At 39.8% G+C, this 12,080-nt stretch overlaps 1 long non-coding RNA gene across 2 annotated transcripts in view; it reads right to left on the minus strand.

Annotated features, from left to right (window-relative positions):
* Positions 1-7,002: 7,002 nt before the first annotated feature.
* LOC119844737 overlaps positions 7,003-12,080 on the minus strand; it is a 225,729-nt gene continuing 220,651 nt past the window's right edge. For both annotated transcript variants that reach the window (XR_005289384.1, XR_006276236.1), the window contains 2 exons: positions 9,947-10,036; positions 7,003-8,151 (listed from right to left, as the gene is read on the minus strand). This is a non-coding gene — a long non-coding RNA (uncharacterized LOC119844737). The remainder of the gene's footprint in view (positions 8,152-9,946; positions 10,037-12,080) is intronic.

Consider the following 12,080-nt stretch of genomic DNA (forward strand, 5'->3'; position numbering starts at 1 on the left):
ATATAAGGTGAAGTAGGATAACATTAGCCCTTCTCTGATTAAAAGAACAGTCTTTGCTTTGGCATTGGCATGAACATCCATGGCATTACTGTAAGTGCTAATATTTCACTGCAGAGTTCCACTCATGCTATACAATATCAAAGGTGTAATTTTGCCCATCAGAACTGGTACACTATTACTATTGTCACTAATATTATAGATACCAAACAGGGTACAATTATACTAGGCATTGTCCAAGCACATAGGGCCAGATTTCTTTTTTCAAATTCAATAGTACCTTACCCAATGGGTTGTTCCACAGAAGCCAACGGGACCACTCTCGGAATAAGATGCTAATCAACATGAGTAAAGACCAGTAGTAAATAGACAATCCCTGCCATAAAAAATATTGCCAATCTAGATGACACGTACGAAAACATTTAAAGTGAGTGCCAGAATTTAACCTGATAAGAAACTTGTGTAGAGATGGAGACATTCTCTTTGTAAGGGCCTCATCATGAGATCCTTACTCAGGCAAGCTTCCCTACTGAGTAAGAAATTCATGGCTAGCCTCGACATATATCACTCTCATGGATATATAGATAGACTTCCATTTGACAAATATTCACCAGCTGAGAAAAAGATTTGCTGGGGGATGGAAATCCTGGTAGCCCACCATAATATATTATGCAAGATTATCCCCTCAGCCTACAGGATATTTTCTAATGCTTTGTTCAATGTATCTTAAGGTTGTGAGCTGGTGTGCTTCACCAGTATCTGCGTGACTCCCAAGTTAATGAAATTGGCATAGCCTGGTCTCTTATAGAGATTGTGGCAGCTTCAGTTCTTCTCCTTTCTCTGGTTCCCTCTCATTTTAAGTGTACCAAGTGAATGGGTAGGTAGCAAAGATTAGAGCTGGCTGGGAATCTTGCACCCACATGTTTTCTGGGGTTATATTTGTTTGCTGGAAAAACCTATTAGTTGAAACCAACAATGTTTGTGCAAAAGGGTCAGTTTCAGTAAGTCTCCTGAAAATGTTGAAACTTTTAAAAAAAAATTCTGCAAATCAGAACAGCCTATTTCAATGTTTTCTAACCAGTTTCATTTTTCAGTTAGAAGTTATTCGTTTCAAAATTTTAGTTTATATTAAAAAGTTATAAAGATCAACATTAAAATGAAACATTTTGATTAATCCAAAAAAAAATCAAAACTCTGATTGGGTCATCAGTTCATGAACATTTTTGGAATTTTGACTTTTTCCCATTCTTAATTTGAGATGGGAAACAGAAAAGACTTTCCAAAGTCTCAGAGGAAAGGAAAACCATTTCCCTACCCACCTCTCCTGAAGATACACATTAACCTGTTATATTATTTGATCTTATAGGTTTCTCACAAGCCCCCCAAAATTGTCTTTCTTGTTTCCTCTTCAAATATAATTTAGCTGGACACATCCCTTTTTGTACTGACAACTACACAATAGGCTCTAAATCTAAATGATCGTTTTCAGTGTCATTACTGCATAATTTGTGGGGTATTACTGAAACAAAATTGTAGGTTCCTGGGCTGTTTCCCCAGCCCAACAAAGGCCACAACACCACCCAGAGTCTCATTTAGGCTCTTCTCTCAGGGTATGGTCCAGTCTCTAAATATAAAACTTAGATAAAACATCAAAATAAAGCAACTCCTCTGCTTACCAGAGGATACACCTCCAAAAGATTTTCCCCTTTGCCTTTCTCCATGCTGAACAAAGAATACTCCCTCCCTCCTGGGTGCCCTACTTCAGCACCCACTGCAAGAACCTATCTCCCTTTCCCACCTCCAGCTCCTCCTCAGTTGAGCTACTCACTGGCTTTTATAATCACCTTCCCAGCTGGGTCTGATAACTGAATGGGGCTTGCTGGCCAGCCCCAGGCCCTTAAGGTGGCAGACCACCATGTAACAAAAGCACAGGTAAAAGAGCAAGGCATGTTGGGATTCTCTTTTGTCTATATCTTCCTCTATGGCTCCTGTCAAAATACAGGACATTAACACAGGGTATGACTGTGTGTAGGGACTTATGTAGGTCAAAGGGCATGTATCAGGGATTTTGTTTGCAAAATTTTGGATGCTGAACTAAAAAAAGGGGGCAGGAATTGCATTGTGACTATTTTTTTAAATAAAAGTTTAAAGAAAACAAACTTTGTAGAAGATTGTGAAGGGATCAGATACTACAGTAATGGGGGGCCATATATGCACCTAAGAGTACAGCTACACTGCACGCTTATTTCAGCAAGCATGTAGAGAACATACATAGATATAAACAGTAGTACAGACAATGAGGCACAGCTTAGGTGAGCAAAGACAGGTCTGAAGTCTCTGGGTATGTACCTGAATAGATACCTTCCACAGTTCTCCACACACCCAAGCTGCATCTCCCGGTCTACACTGCTGTTTTTAGCAGTGTAGCATCCCATTGGCTTTCCCTGCTGCCTCCTCCCTGCCAGAGCCTTTTCTTGCCGCAGTCACCGACACACGTAGCTACAATAGTTTCACTGGAGCATGCAGCTACATGCCGCCACCGCCCCTGATGTGTAGTGTAGATGTAACCTAAGATACACGTCTCATTTCAGTTGACACAATGACAAACTGGGAGCCCCCTTTGCCCATTTTAGTAGAATTGGCTGGAGGACGCCAATTCTATTTCATGTCAAAATGGCAGTTGCCAAGTGGAAAGCTGAACTTTTTGAGTGTATCTGGCTTGGTGGCTAGGGTGCTTGCCTGGCCTGTGGGACACCCAGGGTCAAGACCCTGCTCTGCCTGATTCAGAGCAGCGATTTCTCACCCCAGATCACTCGGACTCAGGCAGAGAAGGGACTTGAACCTGCACCCCTGACTACAGCATTTGAGAGAACATCCCCAGCCGCCAAAACCAATACATCTTCCACCAAACAGCATGTGTAACTGAAAATCTTCCAAGCAGCTGTACATTTTAGTAGAAATATGAGAGATTGGATACAGAGTGAACTATCACCTCGGCCCTAAAAGGAGTTTCCTCCACAGCGGTAAGGCAGTATGTGGATTAACAGAGGATGCTACTCTTTATGGTTGTCACAGTCTGGCACATTTCTTCAGCACTAGGAAAAAATGTAAAAGTCTCATTTTATCTAATTAGAAATATGTATCTAGATATAGACAAATATAAAGGGAATGTATATTACATACACCAAGACCAGGCATGGCTAAGTGAGTTGGGAATTGACTAAAGGACAGTTGTACAGTACAAAATGACAGTAATGACAGATATTTGTTTCAGTAGATATCTCTGCACTCTCAGAAATCAGCTAACCTGTTGGTAGCCTATCATTCTCATGGATGGAGGGTTATGGCTAAGAAGAGAGGGCTGGCACCCTGCAGCGTAGGCTTAGCCTGGAGTACGTGGAAGGTTTGTAGAGGACACAGTTGGAATCATACAGCCATAAGTAAGTTTGACAAGGAGTGAGGAGGTTTCCCACTTTTGGATAATTGGGTAACAGTGAGATCTCTATTAGTGACAGGTGAATCAGAGGTACAACGGCTTCAATAAACACTCAACAACTTTATTCATGGCTTGTGGCTGCAAATCTTACAAGAACAGACTACGTCACTAAACTTCTGGCATTTCTTGTTTCGAATCATCCCTTACCGATAGTTGTATTAATTGTGGACTGTTTCAATTGAAGTAATTTATTGCTATCTATCATATTTGTTTAGCTATAAATTATGAGAAAGGACCGAGTCCTTCAATCCCCGTGAAGTTAATTTTGTGGTCCACAAGAGAGCTTATATTTGATGGTTGAGGGTCTATAAGCTGCTATATAGCTGGCTATATATTTCAGCTGGGATGAAATCAGTGGAGCTTCAGTGATTTACAGAGGCTGGAGGTCTGGCACAGTATCTTCAGTGTTTATTTTAGCAGGGGTGAGGGAGGGCATCATGCATTTCTGAAACAACTTGAACAATGCAGGCTGGGTATTATTCATTTCTAACCCATCTGATGATAGAATTGAAAGTTGAATCTGTAACAACTTAAACTATCTTGTAAATTCTATATAAAATCTTATTAGATTGCTGAAATTTCCCACTACAAATATATTCACGTGATGTGATATTTTTAGATGAAATCAGAGTCCTTTTAAATTCCTGCTGTGGCTGGTTAAGCATATGATCATAAAAATATAAGGCTGGCAGGGACCTTGAGAGGTTATCTAGTCCATCCCCGTCATGTTGAGGCAGGACGAAGTAGGCCAAGACCATCCCTGACAGATGTTGTCTAACCTGTTCTTTAAAAGCTCAAATGACAGGGATTCGACAACTCCTGTTGGTAACCTTTTCCAGTACTTAACTATCTATCCTTAGATATTAGGAAAACTTTCTAACTATAACCGAAATCTTTGCTGAAGATTAAGCTGATTACTTCTGATCATACTTTCTGTGTACATCATGAGCAACTGCTCACTGTTCTTGTTATAACAGCCCTTAATAGAGTTGAAGATTGCTATCAGCTCCCACCTCAGTCTTCTTTCCTCAAGCCTAAACCTGACCCCTTTTTTAACCTTTCCTGAGAGGTCAAGTTTTCTAAATGTTATTTTTGTTGCTCTCCTCTGGAATCTCTCCAGTTTGTCCACATTTTTCTTAAAAGTGAGACACCCACAACTGGACAAACTAGGAATATAAATAGCGGGTAAAACAAGTAACCATTTAACCTATTGAAAGTCAATTGGTTAAATGTTTTACAGGGAACTAGGGGTGCATTCTCTGCTGGTGTCCAGGGGCAGCAGCTGAGCCCTATGCATGGGCCCAGCAGTCGGGACCCCCGGCGCGCCCAGGGTGGCAGCTGGGACCCCCGGCGCACGCAGGGGCAGCGGAGTTTAACTGTTAACTGGAAATGATAAGCATCAAGCTTATGGGTTAGCCAGTTAAACTTTTACATCCCTAGCACATACTACTCCAGGTTGGGGGGGCACTCTTTAAATGACATTGGATAAGTTTAGGGAAAGATGAATACTTCTGAGTCCAGCACTATTCTGCTGAAATGAGGGTCCCTTCTACATATGGATGCCTCGGATTACGGGTAGCATGTTAAAGATCTTGCTACTCTTGCTGGACTTATGCACAAACACTAGGAACACACTTTGCTTTACTCTATGTTGGTGTTATGGCTCCAATCACTGGGCGACTCCCAAAAAGTTAATCAATTAACCTTCATAATGCCCCTGTAAGGTAGGGAAGTATCCCCACTTTACACATAGAGAACTGAGGCACATAGATATTCAGTGACTTGCCCAGGGCTATACACGAATCTGTATAAGAGCTAGTAATTGACCTCAGATCACCTCAGACCCAGTCCAGAGTCTTAACCCCAAGACAATTCTCACAGGTTAGTGATGTGCAATTATTCATACATTTGCTATATCGGGGAGGACAGTGCCACTGATGGCGATAAGCATGTCTATCATGCCCCTTATTAAGTAATGATGGAGGAGGAGACTTTTTACGATCCTCCTGAGTTACACAGAATGAAAGGTGGTGAAAAGTCAGGGTGTTTCCTAGAAAAGCCATAACCTAACTCACTGGAATCAGCCTATTTCTTCAAGTTAAAATGCAGAATTTCAGCTTTGTACCCTAAAAAATACTCTATTTTTTATATTAGTGGAGTGGAAATCACTTGATCATTTGCACACTTGCAAGTTATCTTTAATCCAAGCCATGAAAAATTGAAATGTAATGGTGCTTTTGAAAGAGCAATGACTTCCTCTTACATTTCATAAAAATGAATTGCCATTGAATATGTACAGAACAAGCTATAGGGAAGAACAAACAACTTTTCCCCACTGAAAGGCTAAGCAATAAATTTTAAAAATACCTAGTATCTGATTATAAATTTCTGATCAATCCAGCCAATTTAATCTGCACTGAAGGGGGGGGGGGAGAATTGATATCAAAAATATGAATAGCTTCTATTTAACTAATATCTCAAATATTAACTAAAGATTAGCTAGTAGTCAGGGATAACAGCACAAAATTATCCTAATAATGGCTTTCATTCCATTATTTTGCTGCTCGAAAGAGATATTGATTAGAAACTCTTGGAATGGAACTAATTGAATATTTGAGCACATATAGCAACAACTGCTGAGTTATAAATGTAGACACAATGTTAATTTTGAAATCATTCTAGAGAGGAGTTCTGGATGCAGGCAGAAAAGGCCCACTACTAATCACACATTCAATTAACAGTTGGTGTAGCACATTTTTAACCATGTGAATATCTGAGTTCAGCTCAGTTCTACAAGGGGCTGAGCTCCCACAGGAAACAATAGCTTTAACTCCATAAAGGACAAATAGTGACACACTTACTCTTAGAGCAGTGCTTTACTCCACTATTGATCCCATTGACTACAATAGGATTAAATATACAGCATGGTACTGCTTAACGTGCATAAAGCAGACAGAATCTGGATTTAAGGAGCAGATTGCAGCATTGTCTTACTCAGGCTACCAGGAGAGTAAGCCCCCACACCCCTTTGCTCAGCCTACTGGGATCTTGGTGCAGAGCACAATCTCTGTTCCCTGGTGCACCGTCAGTGAGCAAGGGCACGGGGAAGAGGTGAAGTTTGGCTATACTCCACTGTCTTACTGATCTGAGGAGCTGGCCAGGCATAAGTGTGGACCGATAAGGTAGGCCAATTAAAGGGCTCCCAGGCAGCAAGAAAGGAACTGAGATTAGCTGAGTCACATTCCTTCCTGGGGCTGTTCCTTGGGCAGAGCAGTTATTGCCCCTTATTCAGGCCAATTCTCCCTCTAGGATATGTTCACTTAGGTAAAAGAGCTGTGTTATATTTATCAACATAAAATACTGATGTGGCATGACTCTCCTCAGAAATGACTATGACGTGATTCATTGTAGTGGTACACAACATGTGTTTTGCCAATGAAAAGTACTGTAAGCAATAAATATATGAGGTAAGGACAATACCTAGCTCACTGTCATGGTAATGGATATTTAACAAATGAGACTCGTAGAATGACTTCAACATTTGCGATGATGCTGACTTAAAACCAAAGAAAGACAAAAATGTTACAGCTCTGAACAGGACTATAAGTTCTGCATATTTATGGACATAGTACAAAAATGTTCCTCAAACATAAGTCTGTTACAGCCACAGAGAAAAATTAGCTGATTTCAAGGTATGAGAGTTGAAAGCTTATGAACATCTTCATTCGGTAGAGCACTGTATTTGTTTGCTGAAAATGATACCCCAAAAAGCTGAAGAACCTCCAAAGGACTACTTAGTCTGGCATATTAAACCCGTATGGGATGAGAGCCTTAAAAACAATTCCATATTCTTCATCTGTTGAGAATCCTCTGAGAATCACTTGCAGTCCAGTATTTTATCTTGTGGAGTGTTAATTTTAGGAAGAAGTCAGTATCAGTAAAAATAATGAAGAGTTCATACAAAATCTAATGGTTTTAAAAAGAGATTATAAAACAGGCAGCTAGGTTTAACAGAAGAACAAAATAAAACACAGGAATCTAGGACCTGATTCACCAGAGTTACCCAAGTTGAATGGCAGTGTAAGGTAGCTGAAGATCCTCCAATGTAAAATTGGGATAATACATTAGTGAATCAGACACTGCATTATTAAGCATACAGTGTCTCCTAAATTACTGTTAGCACACAATTTATCATTTCAGCTTCAACTTATAAATTGTCATGGCTATTTGGCAGCTTTATGAAATTAATTTGGAAGGTCTCAGTCCAGTTTCTAGTGAGTTAGAGTCCACATCACAAAACCCACCACCAACATAATTAGCATGGACCATATGGACAGTCTCAGACGAAAGGTCAAGGAGACTATGTTTTCCTTTCCCTGCAAGCGGTGGTCAGGCATGTTCATGAGGCAAGCTGGAGTTCAGCCTGGCCCTGTGTTGTTCTGTGGCTGAATAACAGACTCCAATCTCATGGTGCCACACAGCATTTCTCCTCCATCTGTCCTCTTCAGCTGTATCAACTCAAATGAACCAGGCTAGATTTCAGTTTGTGCACGTCAGCACAGCTCAGTTGGAATCAATTAAGTGAAGCAAATTTATGCCAGCTGAGGATCTGACCGATCTTCTCTCCTTCCTTGCCATAACAGATAGCATCCTATAACCTGTATTGTTAAACAGAAATGTGACAAGTAACCATATATTAGGACCATATTGCTAAGGTCTTCACCAATTCACTTCAGCTGCTTTGTACCACTGTAGTCACCCAGAGTAAACAAAAATCCAGTTTAATTTGCCAGTTAAACTCGGTTTATGGTGGCTCTGCATCTCCAAAGTAGCATAGAGCACCCCTCTAATTTTCAGTGAGACTGTTCCTATGTCTTCAAATGGCTCGCACATTTAAACTGGAAACAAAAATAAAATGCACGTGCTTAGCAGGTAGATTTCAGTGTATTAGCACCAAGTTGAAATATTCAAATGCCATAAAAAACCCCTGATTAGAATACTCAACATTACTCTAATTTTCTGTGATTTCATATCTTTATCCATAGGCTAATCTAAAATGTTCTAATGATACAAGACCAGAAACTTTTAATTTTAATAAGCAACCTTAAGTAAAAAAAGAACAGTACAGCATTGTAGTGGGATGGCACTGTTATCAACAAAGCCCATCTAGTATCTCTTGTAAATGAGGCCAGAAGTAGTGAAAAAGACACATTAAAATATATCCACATCTTAACTACATACAGAACTTGAAAATCACTCCAAAGGCATATTTGGCTTGATCCAAAACCTCCTGAAGTCAATACAATTCTTTCCATGGACTTCAGTATTATTTTTAATTATTTCTATTGTGGGAGCACCTAGAAACCCTAATCATGGATCAGGACCCCAGTGTGCTAGGCGCTGTAGAAACACAGAATAAAGAGACAGTCCCTGCACCAAAGAACATACAATCTAAACTATAAGACCAGAGACAATAACTTAATAGAGACAGACAGATGGGGGAGCATCAGGAAACAATGACTATTGGTCAACATGGTAGGCAGAGTGGTCTTTACACAACGGTACCTAACCACTGTCAATTTTTTTTGTAGGTATCACATCACAGGAGAATTTTAATGACAGATCTGAAGAAGGACAATGAAGTACCTTTGTACACATTTATGAGACAATCCTTCTCCACATGAGATGCAGCATGAAGATGTTAGCTTGAAAATTTTGGCTTTAGATCAGGCCTAAAGTCCTTTAATTGCCTTTTCCAGCTACAGTAGTTTAGTTTACAAACAATGAATACATTTCTTAACAAAATTCCTATTCTTATAAGAAATCAAGAAGAGCAAACAGGTTTTTAATTGTAATTTATTTCAATGTAGGCTTTAAACTCTCAGTTTATATTTGTCACTGACAACATTTGGATTAATCTGTTGCTTTGTGTTTCTCTCACTGCTGCAAATCCCTGAAGGTTAAGGAGGAATTGATATAGCCAGAGAACTGAATCTCAATTAATGCAGGCTCTCGCTAATTTTCCAATACGTAACAAAGAAACATTTTACTTTGCCACTGTTTCCTCATTGCCAATCCTCAAGGAGAAATACTTCTACGTATTCATTTTTCCTCAAGTCTGTATTTATCACTAAAGATAGTTGTCTCTATGCCATGTAGATTGCAAGCAATGCCTGGTTCTCCCACTTTCCCCAAAGTAAATATTTCAATAAAAATGGGAAGCAATTTAAATATTAGCATGAGGCTTCCAAATGGATATAAATAATGCCCCAGCTGGTCCTCAGTCAACATTTTTAAAGGGGAACATACAAAATTAACCAAGCAAACCCAAGATAGATACTGAAATTATGCACTTAATTGTACAGTGAACATGTACCAATATTGTTTCCTTCCATTTTAAACAGACATAGCATATTTTTAAATAAAGATAGAAAAAACTGATTAAATTCATACCCATAAGATTGCTGGTCTATTAATCACATTATAAACATCCTCAGTGCTTGTGAAGGGTATAAAATTGATCCACACTGGTAGACTGTACTCCTAAGAAACATTAACAATAAATTTCATCACTGTGTAGAAGACATCACATATACACATCAGGACAGCTCTCCCAAGTACCCTTAGAAATTATTCCAAATGATTTAGACCAATCACTGAATACAGTCCCTCAAGAATATTCAATTCTGGTGGCCTACTTTTTTAGCAAGCAGGGCTCGCAATCTTCAACAGGGATTATTGACTTACTGTCCTAAGCACTAAAATCAACAGCCAGCAAATCATATGACAAAGCACCAGGAGTAAGAGTTAAAGGAACTTAAATTTTTTTTCTAAAATAACTGAATCTCTAAGCATTTATTTCTTGGCAACAAGAATTATTAAAAAGTTTATCATCCTTCCCTATTAAAATCTTGACCTCTGTTCTGGCTATAAGCTTTCCTTCAGTTAAAAGTCAAACAAATGAGAATGCTTTGCTTCCAGATTCTTTGAGAAGCTCCTTTGATTAAATGTGAGATACAGTGTTCCTGAATTTCTTGTTTCATCGAGGTCTCATTTGTCAAACTATTTACACTTCTTTCCTGAGCTAGGGCATTCAGGGAGCCTTAGATGTTAGAATGATTAGACAAGAAGAAGAGAAGAACCATATGCTCATTTGTGGCTCTGGCCGATCTCCATTAACTTCACTAGAGCTACACCAATTTATAACAGCTGAGGATCTGACCTGTCGTCTTGGCAGCTAAATTTAGCTAACATATTGTTTAGGGTGGGAGGTCTTGCTCTACTGTATAGAGACCATTCGTCTGTATATCAAGTCTATGTGTCTTGTGTCTGTCATTGACAAATGCCTGATGCTTCAGATCAAGATGAAACCCTCCTAAAATGATTATGTTAGAGAATACAGTACATAAGGGAGGAAAAAAACCTTCCCTGTGATAATCAGTTTACATCTGGAAGCATGAGATTTCCTTAGCATGCATAATTACAGTCTATATTAGTCTTGGTTATTAAAATTACCCAGCTTCCTTTTAAAAAACAGCCATCTATTTGATTTAGTAACTTCCTGTGATTGTATGGGTTAAATTAAGCCGAGGGATATGACTGCTTCTACCAGCCAGCCAAACTCAGGGCAGAGTGTCTGCTCACAGGGGGCACAAAGGCACCTGTAACTCCGCCCTAGTTTGAAATGACTGTGGAAGAAACATGATTAGTCCAGCTAGCAGATGTGCTGACTCAGGAGATGCAATCTTCGCCAGACAGTCTGCCTTATGGCTAAAGCTGTCCCCCCGGGTGGACCTCCCAACTGGACCTGGTTGGAAAATGGAAGAGAAGCTGGGCATGGAAAATTTTGACTTTGCAGTGAAATATTTCAGTTCTGAAATGCTACTACGGTGCCTCAAGGGAGTTGTAATTCAAGTGCCTCCTGCTACCCATTTTCCTCTATAGGCAGGGCTCACTGGTAAGGCTGCATCTCCCATGATGTGCTATTATGTCCCCCGCTTTGGTGGGAAGGGAGTGGGGCAATGCACCCTTGGCATCTCACTTTGTGATGACTTATGGGAGATGAATTCCAGCTGGGGAGCCTAGCACATTGTCCCCCCTTTCTGGCCTAAGCACCCAAATTACAACCCACACTAGGCACTTTGCTGACATAGCATTTTAGGCTAAAATATTTCTGGATTTTGATGGAAAAATTCAAAATTTTCCACAAAAAGCAGATACTTTTGTGAAATAAAATGTGCTTAGTTAAAAACCCCGTTTTCCATTGAAAGACAGTTTTGGCAGATCGGGCAGCACCATAAGCTCTCTTCCAACCTGGAGGGGGCGGGGAGGGGGGAAAATCACAAGATCAGCCACTCTTATCAATTGAGGATGAGATTTTGAAAAACATCTAATAACCTGAAAGCACAAGTCCCACTGAATGTCATGTTGGCTGCTGAGCTTTTATGAAAATCTGGCCCTAGCTGTGAGTGCTGAGAGCTTGTGTTTCAACACAACTTGTGGGTAAAAATTTTCTATTGAACCTAAGTGAGTTAGGAGCTTAAGTCTCATAGAAAGTTGATGGGACTTATGGGGCAGAACTGAAACA

Source organism: Dermochelys coriacea, chromosome 17 (assembly GCF_009764565.3).
Source record: "Dermochelys coriacea isolate rDerCor1 chromosome 17, rDerCor1.pri.v4, whole genome shotgun sequence".
NCBI classification, from domain to species: domain Eukaryota; kingdom Metazoa; phylum Chordata; order Testudines; family Dermochelyidae; genus Dermochelys; species Dermochelys coriacea.